This window comes from Pogona vitticeps, chromosome 2 (genome assembly GCF_051106095.1).
Source record: "Pogona vitticeps strain Pit_001003342236 chromosome 2, PviZW2.1, whole genome shotgun sequence".
NCBI lineage: Eukaryota > Metazoa > Chordata > Lepidosauria > Squamata > Agamidae > Pogona > Pogona vitticeps.
In genome coordinates, this window is record NC_135784.1 from 41387691 (window position 1) to 41405060 (window position 17370).

General features: G+C 43.0%; 1 long non-coding RNA gene across 1 annotated transcript; it reads right to left on the bottom strand.

Moving 5' to 3' along the window:
- Positions 1-7006: 7006 nt before the first annotated feature.
- LOC144587643 (uncharacterized) lies at positions 7007-16395 on the bottom strand. The gene is made up of 2 exons (XR_013542813.1): positions 15317-16395; positions 7007-7097 (listed from the first exon to the last, which is right to left on the bottom strand). It is a non-coding gene; the product is annotated as an uncharacterized LOC144587643 (long non-coding RNA).
- Between the last annotated feature and the right edge of the window lie 975 nt (positions 16396-17370).

The following is a 17370-nucleotide window of genomic DNA, read 5'->3' on the forward strand; positions in this document are numbered from 1 at the left end:
TTCGCTTAACGACAATTTCACTTAACAGCGATTTACCTGGAATGGATTATCATCATCAAGGGGGGCACCACTGTACTTTTAAAGAGGTCATTGCTAGCAGAAACCTCAGGCCAACATTTCTCCTCCCAGGAAGCTGCAGTCACAGGTGACCCAGTCCTGCAGAGATGGGCAAGTCTGCTGCTCAACACACATATGCACAGAATCCTTTAGACTGGGTCCCAAATGCACACAGGTCTCAAACTCCCTTGCATAATCTGGGCGGAGAGCTTTTTTCACATTCCCCACAAGCACTTTCACACGTTCGTTCTAAAAGTTGATTAAAAATTAGGGTCCTTTGATGAAATGCTGGTTTAGAAACCATAATTTTATACAGAAATCAACTCATGAAAAATACATCTGTGGTGGAAAATGATTCAGCATTGTGAAGCATGCTTCATATAATTTTTGTCATTTACATTTTTGGTAAGAATTTGCAAAAGACTATTCCAGTATTTTAAAATTGTTTATTCTCTTTAAAAAAAAACAATCAGAAGACAGAATGTTTCCTCAAAAGAAAAACAATATGTATGATTATAATAGACCCAGCTTGGAGCCCAGCTAAAACCTCCTATCAAACATTTTCAGAGGGCATAATTCAGCACTAATATAGAAAAAACTTCTCATTGCTATTGTAAGATTTCACTTAAATCTTTTCTCTTTTACCTTACTATTTCATCTTTTCTTATATGTAGGCATCCTTCAGTCTTGAGAAACTATGGTAACATGCTTTGAATAGAGGTTCTGCTGGTTTCGGGACTGCCTCTTTGCCTTGGACTGCTGGACAAGTGTCTTCAAATTGGGAGAGGCCATGATGTACCGCCTGCCTCCAGGCTGAACGCTCAGATGTCAAGGTTTCCCATCTGTTGAGGTCCATTCCTAAGGCCTTCAGATCCCACTTGCAGATACCCTTGTATCACAGCTGTGGTCTCCCTCTGGGGAGATTTCCCTGCACTAATTCTCCATACAGGAGATATTTTGTAATCCAGCCGTCAGCCATTCTCACGACATGCCCGAGCCATTGTAGATGTTGGCTTGGGCATGTCTTTTCTTATATTATAATTAATCCTGCTTCTAATATTTAGCCCTCCTTATTCTGCTCATGACTGGAAAATCAAATGTCCATTTTCAGTTTGATTATAGCAGTTTCCATACTCTTATAATATAATTGCATTTACAGAGGCTTCTGTGACTCCTTTTAAGTCCAAGAATGATCTATTAAGGCCTTCCCATGTTTCCTCAAGCCCCCAAATATCAGGAAATTGCTGGTGTTGAGGGTACAATCCTAAAGAGGTTTTTCATGTGATCAATGTGTGTCATGGCATCACCTAGTGTATTTAGTTCCAACTTCACCCAAACTCTCTTTGTGCTGGTAAGTGGAGGTCCAAGGCAGCTTTTTTTTAAAAAGGCATTTGCCAGAAGTCCAAGCGAACTGAGAAGGCCTCACACACAACAGAATGCTTTTATTCCTCTGGTGGCCTGACTATAGCTTGCACGATCCACCTCTTCCCACAAAATGGCCACAGTTACATTGCAGAGCTGAATCGGGAGGATTTGGCTTTACTGTGATTTAATTTGCAGCCTGCATTACGTTTCAAATCAAAAAAGTAGACACATAAGGGCTGCAGAATGATTCATCGGTTTCCCATTTACGATGCAACCCACAATCCCGCCCATCCACCCACACACAGACACACAGATTTCTTTCCTTCCTCTGACTCCGCCTCTCCTTTCCTTTTGTGGTTACCTGCAAGGCTCATTGGTTACAGAAGCATCCTAAACATCTTTCATTTTGCCCCGCTTTTCTTTGTATGTGTGTGTCTGTCTGTGTGTAGGTGCAGAGAACATATATCTCTGAAGTATATTAATGCAGTGCCTCATTGCTTGATACAGCAGAGAGCAACACTGCATAATTTCTATTTAAGTTAACTCTACTAAATTTGTGGTTCTGGCAATCTCTTACTGCAAAACATGGGTACAATGATGATGGTGGAGTGTGTGCTCTCACTGCCCTGAAAAGCATGAAAACAACGCCTAAAGACACATTTGAATCTAGCCCTCGGGGGGGGGGGGGGAGCCAGTTTCACTTTAAATAGGTTGGACCAGTTCAATCTTTTATGTCATACAGACTCGGGGGGGATCTTCAGGTTCACCCATGTCATTAGCTGAGCAAATCCCATGGTATTTGACCATTTAGATGCCCTCTAAGATGCTTGGGGGGGGCAAGCTCTTATTCTGAAGTCCAGCAACTTCTCCGTCTTTCCAGAGCACACGCGTGTGTCACTATGCCTTCTCTAGGGATCATGGAGCACTTGGAGTACTGTGCACTATCCAAGTGCTGGAGCTCATGGGTTCACAGTTCTTGGTCTTGACCCTTATGAGGTTCTTTTGGACCTGAGCAGTCTTTCGTACCTCGGACAAGAGAGTCTCAGGGTCTCCAGTGGCACCTGTGTCTGGTGTCTGTGTCCAAGTTACTGATGAACTCTCTGGTCCTGACACTGAAGCCAAATGTCTATCAGTAGCAGAGGCAGCTTCGCCTCTTTACTTGAATAGGCTTATTATGTGCACTAGAATGGCTGAATGGAGCAACTGAAGCTAGCTTCCTTCTGTACCTGCCATGCTATGAGTGCCCAGCTAACAACCAGTATCATCTATGCAGAATGAGAGAGCGGGAAGGGACATTGAAGGTTATCTAACCTTTGAGTACCTTGAAGTACTCGTTTTCCCTCCCGATGCTTCATTAAAACTGACCCACAATAGAGGGCAAGCAGCAGAGACCAGTCCTCTTTAACTCTTGCCCTGCCCTTCCTCTCCAGCAGGAGCCTAGAAGATCTTTGAGTATCTCAGGGAACACCAATTTACCCATGAGATTGGGTTAAGTTGTTTCAGTCCTTGTAATTTTATTATGCTGCTGATTGCTTCATAAACCACTAAAAGCAACTTATTATTTTAGCAATATTATGAATATGTTAGTATATTTTGGAATTATAATAAAATGTATATTTAAAAGAACTATTCAAATTCTTTTCTAGATTGATCCAAATTGTCATCTTAAGGAACTAAAGCACATTCAAGTCTCAGATAAATAAACAAGAGGAACAATTCTGAGCAGCTTCTAGAAGGCTGAGGACCTTCTAAAACGTCTCGTCCACCATCATACTAGGCATTAAATATTACTTTACTTTTTCTACAGCTGCAACATATATATAGGGCATTTTATTCTGTATGTAACAAGCCATGTGTGAGAAAGATGGAGGTGTTTAGACCTTGGGGAGGGCAGGATTTGGGGAGTGATGTAAAAAAGAACAACATTGTAACAGGGCTTCAGTGTGTTTCCAAGTATACTTCCCTCCAGCACATACTAAAAATCAAGAGTTACATATATAATTAATGCAAGAGAAAGAACAGGACCAGCTTGTGTTCACTTATATTTGAGCACTGAATAGCATTTCCAGAAAGTGATGCAAAACACAGCACCGCTTGGAACATAAAATAGGGCAGCCAGGAATTAAGCACTTGTAGAGAAATGATGCAGGTGGCATGTACTTAGCAGAGGAGATGAAAAAGCGTTATTGACTGGATGTACAGATTTCGTGACCAACAGGGGAATCAAAGAGACACCAGGGAGCTGAAATGGAAGAGGTGATTCTGTGCTGCTTCCCCTCTCTTATTGAGAAAAAGACAAGCCACTGTGGCAGGAATGCAGCAAAATTAACTCTACAGCCTCTCCTTATACACCCTGCTTACTTTCTTGTTGACAAATCCCCAGGAAAAAGGGGAATGAAATGGTAGTAGTGGCTGGTAGAGATGGCTTTGCCCTGGGAAAACTGGAACATGAAAAACATGACATTAAGATCTCTGGGTAATGAAACCTAACAGAACAACAACTGGTACAGCCAAGAGAACACACATTTCTACATTGAATTTTGATGACCAAATGCTGAACACTCGTTTTTACTGTTTTGGTTGTTGTGGGTTTTTCGGGCTCTTTGGCCGTGTTCTGCTGGTTGTTCTTCCTAACGTTTCGCCAGTCTCTGTGGCCATGGGCATCTTCAGAGGACAGGAGTAGCACACTGTGCTCTGGTGTAGTTGGCTTGGGAGTGCTGTTTTGTTTTTTACAAATATGTATGTTTTCTTTCAAACATAAATATTCTGCAGGCAGCTTACCCAGTAAAAACAAAAGGAATTATGAAACTATATGACATTAACAAAATTTACAAGCATAAAACACAACATCAGAATCTTCATCTTTAAATTGTCATGTTTAACATCTCAAACCCTGGACAGACAAGAAAGTATTGGACTACTACCTAAAACACAGCAAAACAAGACTGATATTGCTCTGTACGCCTGTTGTTCTTAAGTGTCACCAGTTGCTTCCTTTATGGGGTCAATCCCCCTCATATTTGGCCTTTTTCTTTCCTGCTGCCTTTCCAGCAAGTCTTGCCTTCTCATGCTGTGCCCAAAGTATGACAGTCTCGATTTGGTCGTTTTTACCTCTATAGAGTGTTCAGCTTTCATTTAATATAGGACCCACTTGTTTGCCTTTTTGAGCTCCAGGGTATCTGCAAAGCTCTCCTCCAGCAGCACATTTGAAATGATTTTCTTTTTCCTGTCAAGATTTCTTCACTATCCAGATTTCACTTTCATACATAATAATTGGGGGGGGGGGAATAGTATTGAGGATCTTGGCCTCAGTCTCCAGTGACACATTCTTACACTTGATGGTCATGTCTAATTTCTTCATTGCTACCCTTCCAGGTCTCAGTTTTCTTCTGATTTCTTGGCTGCAGTCTTCATTTGGATTGATGATTGAACCAAGGTATACAAAATCCTAATACTTCAAATTTCCTCATTATCAGTGTTAAAGTTGTTCCATTCTACTGTGGTCACAATTTTTATTCAACTGCAGTCCTGCTTTGGCACTTTCTCCTTTCACTAAAAGTTGCTTCAAGTCATTGCTGCTTTCTGCCAGTAAGACGATGTAATCTGCATATCTTAAATTATTGATGTTTCTTCCCCCAATTTTCAATCTGCTGTCATCTAAACATAGTCCAGCTTTCTGTATGACATGGGAGATAAAATACACCTTTGTCTAACAGCTTTGCCTATGGGAAACCATTCTGTTTCTCCACATTCTGTACTAACAGCACCTTCTTGTCCACAACATTTTTACATATCAAGGAAATCAAGGATTGAGGCACAACTAGGATTCTTCTTGAAAGGAATTTTCAACCTTGCATCTTTTCTGTATAGTTCTGTTTCACTATAATTTTTAAATACTGTATATTATGGTCAATGCCGATTCATGCTTTTGTTTTGGCAAAGAAAATATAGCTTCTCCACTAAATGTCCCTTTGCCTTAAATTGAGCTGTTTCATCAGCATCAGCTCTACTTTTTATCTGTTTTGCTTTTCTCAAGTAGCTAATTGAGACCCATCTTCCAGCACTATCTCTTGTTTCAGTTTGAACTGTCCCTTCATAGACTTTTTTCAAGGCAAGAATGGTTTACCATTGCCTTCTGCTATACAGTAATAACAAAAGTTAGATTGAGTATCACTCCAGTTTTCTGTGGAAGATGCTTCACCAATATCTCCTTCAACTACTGCTAGTGCCCAGTACCTTCTCTTCTCAGCCTTCATCACCACTGGAATTATTTATTATCTTCTACTGATGTGACTGTTAATTCTGAAAAAGGTAAATGCATCTTAGTCTGGTGGCTCAGCTATAACCATTCCATCTTGGTTGACCCTGCTAGGAATCCAGCCACCTAATGGAGTCTAACCTCCTGAAAGCATGGCTCTCAGCTTCCCCGACACATCAGGGCATGCCTCCAAGAGAGAGTCTGTAGAAACTAATTAGAAACTAATGTTCTATTTCAATTCTCCAGCTAGTGGCAAGACCCAAGCAACACCATTATTTTAGTAAATAAAGAAATCTCTTTATATGTTCTGCATAGCATGCTTCATGTCAATCTTGGAACAAATTTTCTCCCATAACATAGAAATGACAGCAGTTGCTCTCTGACGAAGGAATCAAGGACATGTCAGCCTGTCATCATGCAAATCACAAGAGACATGGGGCTTATATGAATATAATAAAACCCCAAAGAGGACTGACTTGCACTGTCAGAAGTCCACAAGGATTGGTAGGAAGATTTTGACACGGGTTTGGGAAACCTGAGGTGATGTCATGCAGCTGCCATGCACTCATTTTCCCCCTCATTCCACTAAGAAAATACATTTGCCGAACACTACTGGAATACCCACCAAACTGCTTGGAAGTGTTTTTAAATTTCAAAATGTGCAGTTGTTTCTGTGATTAGTGGGTGTAGAGACAGGAGAAGGAAAAGGTGGATCTGCTCCCACAATTTGTGAAGCCCAACCTGGGGGAAAGGGACTGAAATGCTTTGTCTCTGGCATAAGCGGAGAACTACTTCAGAAAAGCTTCCTTTGACCAAGAGCTGGGTTACAACTAGAGATGGGCATGACTTAAGTATGCCGCATCATACAATTCATGCTGTGTGGCGTCATAGCTGCCACGCATTCCTTCTGACCACCACCACCCCAGCTGGCAGCCCCACTCACAAGCCTCTGTACGCCACCTGGCTTGTCCTCTGTTGCCAGCTGCCCAGTCCGGGATGAGCTCAGGCTGCCCTTCCCTGACTCCTCCAGCAGCCGACCACTCAATGGCTGCTCGGGGAGACTCCTCATCCCATCTCGTTGTCTGAGTTTGTTTAAATGGTTCTGAGCGAATCTTTGAAAGGTTTGGAGGATTTTTAACTCCAATATATGGAATTCCAGAGATGTAATACAAAAAGTTAACTTTTCCAAATTTTGGTTATGAGTACCCTTTCTCTGTGGGCCCGTACCTTGTACACAGGAATAATAATTTTATTTAATCCAGGTTACAAGTATGCAGATGGACCTGCATTTCCAAAAGGAGGAGGAGGTGGTGGGTGGTGGTGGTGCCTGCACTCCCTCTTCTTTCTTGTCTTCCCATCTCTCTCCTCCACAGCACAGGGGCTTCTTTTCCGCCTCTCCCATAGCAATCCCAAAAGACTGTGGATAAAACAAAACAAATTCATAATTGTTTTACATTGATTTAAATCTGGGCATTTACATGAGATATGTGCATGCATTGAGCAAGTTTTTCTACTCCTCCACCAGAGGTCCATGTATTTTAAGGAGAATATGGAACTGATTCATTGAAATCCACATGATTTTTGAAAAAAATCTGCTATCTAAAATAGCACTATACCAAATAACAGGATTTTTTAAAAAAAGCACTGCAGTTTGCTTGTAGAAAAAGCCAGCGCGATGCCAGACAGCTGACTGTCAGCTACCATTCAGCCAAGCCTTCCTTCCCTCCCCTTTCAGCCCCCTTCCTCCCCCTGCCCCATCCCTTAAACAAATATCTCCTCTTCTTCCAAATCCTTCCCACTTTCTATTCCCCTGTCACCTGCCCCCATGCCCCTCACACCCCCTGCCCCTTTCCATCCATGTCCCTCTCTCCATGAGACCACTTTCCCTCATCCCTTTCACCTTTTTTACCATTTCAGCCCTTTTCAACCTCGTCCTCCTCCCCCTTCTAAGTAGCATTCTCTCTGCTTCCTGTCCTTGCTGAGCAGAACCACCTGCTCAGAGGCGGCAGAAGCAATGGTGGCAGCAGTGAAGGTGGTGAAGACAGGGGTCCTGGTGAAGTCACCTGCCTAGTTGCACCCTCTCCCCTTGTTCCCCTTGTTCCCCACTTTCCCTTTCCTCCCATTTCCTCTCATCCCTCCCCCTGCCCCCCTTATCCTGACTGAGTAGAGCCATCTTGTCAGTGGCAGCAAAGATATTGGAGGTGACAGTGAAAACGCTTACACCAATCCAAAAGTCACATGAGTACCACATGATATTACCAAAGTGGGGCAGGGGGGAGGAGATCCTTATCCCAATTTATTTCATCAGTGGGGCCAGGCTTGTAGAGGCAAGGCCTTCCTAAAGGGGAAGGGGGGAAATAATGGGAGAGAGAAGGAAGGGAAGCTCCTTTTTGGGGAGGGGGAGAAGAAATTGCATGCTGTTCAACCACTGACCACTGCTGACTGTCCAGACTGCCCTAAATCCAGGCTCAAAACTAGACAAGGGCCTAAAAATAGAGAATAGTCCAGCTTAAATCCTTACTTCTGGATACTTACTTCTGTGATCCTAATTTGTATTCAAACCCAAGGCTGTAGCAGTAGAGAGGACTGTGAGGATAACTCATTTATTGTCTCCATGACTCCTATTTTTCCCCCTGTGTCTTTATTTAAACTCACCTCAAATTGTATAGTTATCTGAATTTTCTGATTGTTTTCTTCTGCCTCTGCCATTCCTTTCAGAATTAAATGCCTGAGAAGTTTTTTTTTAATCTTTCATAATTAATTTGTTTTTTCAGCATTTCTTCATGGTGCATTTGATAAGTAGATAACATTTTTTAAAAAAATAAAATGTCTGACCTACTTGTATTTATAACTGTGGATGTCAAACTGCTATGAAACACTGTAACACCCTGCATACATTAAGATTTACAGTATTTCTTTAAATAGAATTTGCAGCATTTTTATAAGTAACTGCTTGTTTAGATTTATTTATTTTTTAACATGAAAGGGGCCAGAGAGTGCCTCTCTAGGTAAACTAAGACACCTTTTTAGGGATGGACACAAAGCACTTTGTACCAAGTCATCCAAAGTTGTTAGCACAGTATTCCCTGTTTCCCCTGCCACCAGGATCACCACTCACCAGCTAGCACACTTTGCTTATCCTTCCCTGTTTCACAGTCTTCCAGTCTTGGCAGGAGCACTGACTTACCTTGCACACCTCTTCCAGCAGCTGCCCACTCAAACACAGGGGCAGAGCAGGGATTCCTGCAGTACTGCCTGTGAGGGGGCAGCTGCTGGAGGAGGCAGAGAAGAGAAGTCCATGCTCCTGCAAGGACTGGAAGATCATGCAACAAAGAGGGAAAGAGCAACATGTACCAACTGGTTGAATGGGGGTGCCATCAGAGGGGGAGCAGGGAACACATAGCATTTGTGGTGCCACGCTGTAGTAGTAGGCATCCTTCAGTCTCGAAAGACTATGGTATCGTGCTCTGTATGGAGGACTTGGAACAGCGTCTAGTGTGGCTGAGGAGGCCAATTCGAGAGTGACAATCCCTTCCACACTGGAGACAAATCCAATCTGTCCCCTGTCCAGCTCCCTGGTTTTGCTTCCTTTGTGACTTCCTCTTTGCCTCAGCCTGTTGGACAAGGGTCTCTTCAAATTGGGAGAGGCCGTGATGCACTGCCTGCCTCCAGGCTGAACGATCAGATGTCAGAGTTTCCCATCTGTTGAGGTCTATTCCTAAGGCCTTCAGATCCCGCTTGCAGATATCCTTGTATCGCAGCTGTGGTCTCCCTCTGGGGCGATTTCCCTGCACTAATTCTCCATATAGGAGATCCTTTGGAATCCGACCATCAGCCATTCTCACAATGTGCCCAAGCCAGCGTAGACGTCCACGCTGATGTCTTAAGAAAACCCAGCACAGTGTTTCATGCCCATCCCTAAGTCATCTTAAAATTTTAAGTCATCTTAAAATTTAATTGCTTATAAAAGTCACATGTGTTGAGCCAGAAGGACATATTAGAAAAAACAGATTTGTTCGCTCAGAGGCTGATAAATGCTTGGCTGCTTTATAGGATTGATGAACAGGATTGTCCTTTTTACCTGCTCTCTTATACCATTTTTTCTGGATATATCACTGTTGGGTTCCCCTGCCCCCCCCCAAAAAGGGCCCCTGAAACCAGCGGTAGCTCAGTTTTCTACATATCCTTACTGTAGAAATATTGCTCTATCAAGTTCCATATTTCCTACCACTGTCTGAAGGCTCTTCATAATCCTTAGGCGAACTTGTCATCTTACTGGGAACAGGTCATGAAGAAAGCATGTTTTGACCTTGCTGCATTAGAGTTCCCCTTCTGCTCCATTCACAGGGAAGTCATAAAATACAAGTGAGGACTGGGAAGTGCTACTATGTTTTCCCTCCACGGTACACAAACAGGGAAGAGACAGATCCATGGCACTGGTGCATCTGTTCCTAATAATGTGATGGGGTCTCAGTGACATCATGGAAGGCAAAATCTCTCCCTCTAGCTTTGCTCCCAAATAACAGCCATCATTACAGATAGGGTAGAACAGGACAGGGTGACCCTCTCCAAGAAAACAAGGGTGTTTTCCTTATTCAAAGGTATTTCTTTTTAGTTCTTTTGGATCTGGCTCCACAAGCTTGTATAAAGCAATAAATCAACACAAGACTCATAGCTCCTGGAAGCAGCACTGAAAGCATTTTCTTTTGTAAAAACCATGAACATTCTGAGAGCTGAATAAGGAGGGAGGAGAGTGTGCTTGGCTTGAGAGGAACAGAAAAAAACCAAATGTTCTTTCCTTCCCCTTCAGCCCTATCTTTGTTCTTCCTTTAGTCAGACAGGTGCAAAGTTCAGGATACAACCCAGGCACATGGACAGATAGAAGAGTTCATGGCTGTCTGTGCATGCAAATCCATTTCGCTTTGGTTATTTTGACTAAGTAGAAATTAATAACTGGACTCACAGTATGCCATCCATCTAATTCTGCTACTTGAAGAATTCTGTTAGATCTCTCGTACACCAAGTGCTTCTCCCTCTGATCCATTTTTTCTTTCCCTTTTTTCCTCCCCTTTAAATATAGGGTGAAACAAGATTGTTCGCAGAGACCAACACAGCGGGCAAACTCGCTTTATGTTGCCTGCATGCTTCTCTACAGCGGAGTGTATTTGCACATCAACAGCATTGCACTGCAGTAGGGCTACCCAGCAACATTATCTTCAGAAGTACTTCAAGGCCAGTGGAATACGGCAGGGAGTTATGCTTTCTTTCAGAAAGGAAGAATAAAGAAATCCTCACAAAACATATTTATGAATTTCTCTGACAAGTGTTGATTCTGTGACCAGCCTGGGTAAAAGTGCTCTAGGCAACAAGGCTTCGGATGGCATCAACTCAGTTTCCCCAGCCCCTTTGCTGAGCATCAGAGACTTTTAGCATCCTTGGTGTGCTCTGGGAAATGTTCGACCGCTGTGGAAGACACTGAAATGAGGATTTATGCTCTGTTTTGTGTCACTTTCCCATCCATGGCATGTTTTTCAAGAACCAGTTTTGATTGTCAAAGACTTTGACGTCCGGGTTCTCAAAGCTGGGCTGTGGGCAGCTGTCTGAAGAGAACTGAAAGTCACTTGTGTCTTGCAACTTGATGTCAGGACAGAAGAACAGCCAAGAGTGCAAGATACCCACGATGCCCTTTGGGGCGGATGGGATGGATCAGGGCTGAGAAAAGTTGTAGTTTTGGATTACAGCTTAGGGTTAGATGCAGAGTGGCTCCAGACAAGGCTTTTCTCACATCATTCACCTTGCTTCATTCACAGAATTTGAAAAGCTGTTTGTCATTGTTTAGTCTTTTAGTCATATCCGACTCTTCGTGACCCCATGGACCAGAGCATGCCAGGCCCTCCTGTCTTCCACTGCCTCCCAGAGTTGTGTCAAATTCATGTTGCTTGCTTCGATGACACTGTCCAGCCATCTCATCCTCTGTCATCCCCTTCTCCTCTTGCCTTCACACTTTCCCAACATCAGGGTCTTTTGGGTAATATCCACCCTTGTTGTTTCACCATTTCTTCCATGATCTTACTTCCCAAGGAAAATCCATTAAGGGGCAAGGACACAAAGCGTTCAAATTGTTGTTGCAAGGAGGTCATTGTTGATCTTACCCTGAGTAATATTGTAGGGAGACCCACTGATATCAACAGGAACTAAGTTAATAGTGACGGCTACCTTGATTAATGAGGCTATTTTGAGGGACCTAACACCTCAAAATAGGTGAACAAGAAGGAAATAGAAGAGGAAATCATCTTTGTACCAAAGCAGAATGTTGCAGTCTAATACTTCTTCCTGTCCAGAAAGATCCCATGGCCATCCCGGATAGTATAATAGGCCAACTACCTGACATGAGATACTACATCATGTCGCTTTGAAATTCTTGCAATTTCTTTTTCAAAGCTTTCAGCCACATCTTCTCCTTGATTGGGCAGCACATGGTAGATTCTAACTAGCACATTCCTTTTTGTTTTTCACCCTAATTATATTAATCCAGACACTCTCGATGGGACAACCAAGCTCATCCTACAGTATTCCTGTGCAGGAATACATATATTTTGACATACTATACTGCATTTCCACCTCCCCTTTTATTCTTTCTGCTCTTTTAGAACAATCTATATCCTTCATTTGTTGTATTCCACTCGTGGGAATCATTCCATCAAGTTTCAGTTATCCCTACCAGGTCATATTTACCCTGCTGAACTAAGATTTCCAGTTCTTCTTGTTTGTTTCTCATATACCTGGCATGCATATATAGATACCGGAGAGTGTGGGACTTGTGGCCTGCTTTCCTTCATATATTTTTATGATCATCTTCTTTTATGAAGAATAGTGTGCCCCATTAGAGCTGCTCACTCTGTTCCTCTCATTCTACATAAGACTGCATCTCTGACCTAGCAGTCCCCTCCCTCTCTCAATACAGTTCAACACTTTGTTGATGAAGTTCTCATTGCTGTGGCCAAACACATATTTCACAGTCCTTGTGAGATGCAACACATTGCTTGCCAGCAGTCCGTCTTCCAGGAAGTGTAGCCTGTGGTCCCAAAATCTAAATACCTCACATATCATAGCCAGCCATTCACCCAAGTATTTTTCTTTCTATTCCTCTTCTGAGTTCTGGCCCGATACACAAAAAGACTAGCTGGGCCCCAAACACCTTGAGTTTCTGTCCTAGAGCTTCAAAGTCTGATGTGATTTCTTTATAGTTTCCATTGGCTGTGCCATCTGTTCCCACATGGATGAAAATGAAAGGGATATGCATCCGTGGGTTTTATGAACGATGACAATCCTTCTGTCACACCCCTAATCCTTCCTCCAGGGAGAGAGCATATCTGGCAAGTCCATGGATCTTCCTGGCATATTTCAGTTTCAATCCCACACAATAAGCACATTCCAGCATTCATTTCAGGCAGGAAACTGAAATTGTGCACAAAGCCCAGAGCAGCAATATGGAAGTAGGACAGCATGCGAAAATTCATCCATCCCATTGCAGTAAAGGGAAGATATAGAGTAGCTTCAGGAGCCACATTCCAGGACCCACTTTGTGTCTAATTTTGAAAAGGCTCTTGATCAGCAGCTGATGGGGTGAATACATCACGTCATCCATCTTCTACATGTTTGTCCATTACCTTCCACTATTTTTGGCATCAATTTTTATTCAGAAGTCCCCATTCCAGCATGTTCTATTCCGTTCCAGCTTTTACCTAGTTGCCAATACTGTATTATGATGCATTAGTTGGGACTGGTTATGGTCAGCTTTCTCTCCAACAGTAAGAAATGGGGCACAGAGGTCATCAGAACATGAGAAGTTGCCTGCTGGATGAGGCCAACGGTCTATTGAATCCAGTATTCTGCTCACATTGTGGCCAGCCAGTTTGGGAAAGGAGAAAGAAACATTTAGCCAAGGTTTGGCAACAAGGGAAATGGCTTTAGAAATACTGTACACTTTTTCATGTCCCTCTCAAATTATTTTGAGGGCTCTGACTATACCTGGTGGCATACTGCCATGCTCTTTGCTCAGGATCATGTTGTTCTGGAAGAGCAGAATGGTGATGACAGCCCTAGCATAGCATCATTGTTAGAGGGTCAGGTTAGGAACTAAGCAACCAGGATTGAAATCCTGCCAGGAATGAACCTTGCACAATGGCTTTTGGATAAGCAATTATTTCAGAGTATAATCTATTTTACAAGGTTGTTGTTGACTCATATACCCCACTTAGCAAACCTGGCCTTTACATTAGGCAAAGTCAGGTACTTACTTTACATGGCAAATGCTGGGATAGAGCAAGGAGGTACTAGCAAAGAGGATTGGATGGCATGTGGCTTGCCCTACGCTAGAGATGGACAAAATTATTGGGGATGAGGGTCTTTTTTCAGACTGGGTGGGAGCTCATGGGCTGCATTCCCAAAAGGGCATGGATAAAATGGGAAGAGGAATGGGCAAATCAGCTAATTCGCCTTTCAGAGACTTTTGTTTTTAATTGATTTGAATATTATTTATTTATTTAATGTTCAAATGATTTCTTTCTTTCTTCAAATAAAGCAAAAAAGCATGGGCTCCCTACACATATTTAAGACCTGATCATTACAAGACTTCCATTTTAATATTTGTTTTTTAATTTATAAAATGCTGCTCTTTTTCTGAGAAGCATATTTGTTCCTTCAGACTAATTCATTAAATTAAATTGATTCATTAATTTAAAATTTTATTTTTGCACGTGTGAGTACTGTTCAGAACACCAGCATACCGCTTGTCAAGGCAGCACTGTGCATCAGCAGAAACAGTGGCTCTCAGAGAATGTCAGATGTCTGATTCTCAGCTGTCTAAACAGGCCCTGCCTCTTCAGACACGCCGCAGAAGAAAGTCTCAAGCGAAAAAGGAAATCTGATTCCACAAACATCATCCCTCGAGTGAAGACTTCTGAAATCACCACAACTAAGGTACAGAACCTTTTTTCTTCTGATATAGCCCCGTCACATCCTCTTGTGGCCAATTAACGACGACGACGACGACGACGACGACGACGACGACGACGACGACGACGACGACGACGACGACGACGATAATAATAATAATAATAATAATAATAATAATAATAATAATAATAATAATAATAATAATAATAATAATAATAATAATAATAATAATATAAAGTGGGATTGGAGAGAAGTGTGGGTCTCACAAAATTGTCCCTTGTGCTCCCTAGTGCAGTGGTTCCCAATCTTGGGTCCCCAGGTGTTCTTGGACTAAAACTCCCAGAAGCCTTCACCATTAGCTGTGTTGGCCAGGATTTCTGAGAGCCGCAGTCCAAGAACACCTTGGGGACCCGAGGTTGGGAGCCACTGCTCTAGAGGGAAGTGAACCTTGGAGAGATTTAAAGGATAAGGAGGCTGTAGAGGGGCTCTGGGATGCTGCCAGCCACATTTGGGCATCTGGAATGGTCACATTTTGTCTACCTCTCCACCCTCTGAGCCAGCCCACTGCCTTCAAGTGCAGTGGTAGCTTTTTTTGTCTTGCCTCTGTTAAATGACAGGACAAGTGCCAAGGCGGTTTTTATACATGGAAAGGAGGAGGGTGCCATCTCATTCTTTTACCTTGGACAGCAAAATGTCTTGGGATGGCTCTGAATATTCTGAATTCACTGACTCGTGCCATATTTGGATGGTTCCAAATATATCTGAAACTGAATTTGTTAGTTCCGTGTATCTGTAATAATAGCTGCTAATACAGTATTTGGAGTCCCATTTCCTCCTATAGATTAGAAAGCAAAAGGCCAGGAAAGTAAAAAGAGAAAGTGAAACCTGCTTCTCGGGCATCCTGGAGTGATTTGAGAAATGGAACTTAAAGACACTCTAGCACCAGAGATGGTGGGGGCAGAGACTTCAGTATCTCCTTCTTGCAGTTGCCATGAGTTTCCCAAGAGAGACGGGCTGGAGTTTCAGGCAACTGGTACAGCAGCAGTTGGCCAGGGGCACAGGTGGTACATTTTACAAATGACACCTGGAGCAGCCAGAGGGCAAAACATGCTTATCTCTCCCTGACAGGACACTGCTGGCATTCCCACTGTTCAGTCAGTATGCCCATGACGGTCGTTTCCCAATGCCTAGGCACTGTTGGTGTCTACTCTTTTTGTGTGGCACAATCACTGGGGAGATGACACAGGGAAATCCTTGCAAAATGTTTTGCTTGTTTGTGCTTTTTAAAAGAGGGAAATGACATAATATTAATATTTACTATACTGAAATTCCAGATATATACTGTAGAAATTTTGATTTTTAAAACTCTGAATCCGGAGAGCTGTAATTCCAGATTCCAAGTCTGAATTTTGTTGCTAGTGCACATCTCAAATAAGAGCAATAAAGAGCAAAAGTGATATATTAACCAGAAACTCATTTCACAGAATTATAGAATCATAGAATAATGAAGATGGAAGGGGGGTATAAGGCCATTGAGTTCAACCCCTGCTCCATGCAGGAATACGAATCAAAGGTAGCTCTCTTGAATGCCTCCAGTGTTGGAGCACTCACCAACTCTCAAGGTAATTGATTCTCTTGCTGTACCGCTCTAACAATTAGGAAGTTTTTTCTGATATGCAACAAAAATCTGGCTTCCTGTAATAATTTGTTTGTTTGTTCGTTCGTTTATTGATTGATTGATTGATTGATTGATTGATTAGATTTTTACCCCGCCCCTCTAGACCATGTCTACTCGGGGCGGCTTAGAAAATAAAACAGAACAGTGTAACAATATATAAAATCATAAAAATTACAGATTACAGTTTCAATTAGAACAATTAATTTAAAGAAAGGATTATCAAGATGGAATAGCATAAGAAGGCAAAAATAAGAAAGACTTAATTGACTGGAGGGAAGGCCTGCTTAGATAGCCAAGTTTTTAACTGGCATTTAAAAACACCCAGCGAGGGCGCCAGCTGAATTTCTGTTGGGAGGGTGTTCCACAGCCAAGGGGCTACCGCTGAGAAGGCCCGGTTTCTTGTTTTTTCCTTCCGAGCCTCTCTCAGCATCAGGCCCCTCAGCCATCCCTGCTGGCTACATCGGGTGATTCGGGTAGATCTGGGTGGGAGAAGACGATCTGCCAAATATTGATGTCCCAAACCGTTTAGGGCTTTATAAGTGATCATTAACAACTTGAAGTCAACGCGGAAACGGATGGGCAACCAGTGCAAAGCAGCCAGGGTGGGGGAGATATGCTGGTGTTTTCTCACCCCACTAAGAAGCCTGGCTGCGCATTGTGGACCATCTGAAGTTTCCGCATCAGCCTCAAAGGCAGCCCCACGTAGATATGGTCGCAGCTGGGCAATCTGCCATAGATGAAAATAGGCAGAGCAGACCACGGACACCACCTGGGTTTCCATGGTAAGTGCCGGGTCCAGATGTATCCCCAAGCTGCGGACCTCACTCTTTGCGGCAAGGGTCGTCCCCCCCAAAAGAAAGGGAGTTACCTATACCTCTGATGGAAGGACCACCCACCCTCAAGACCATCTTGTCCGGGTTCAGCCTCAACCCGTTCGACTGCATCCACTCCAGTACAGTCTCCAGGCAGCGCTAAAGGGACGGAACGGCATCCACTGAGGTAGATGAAAAGGAGATGTAGAGCTGTGTGTCGTCAGCATACTGGTGCCCATTGT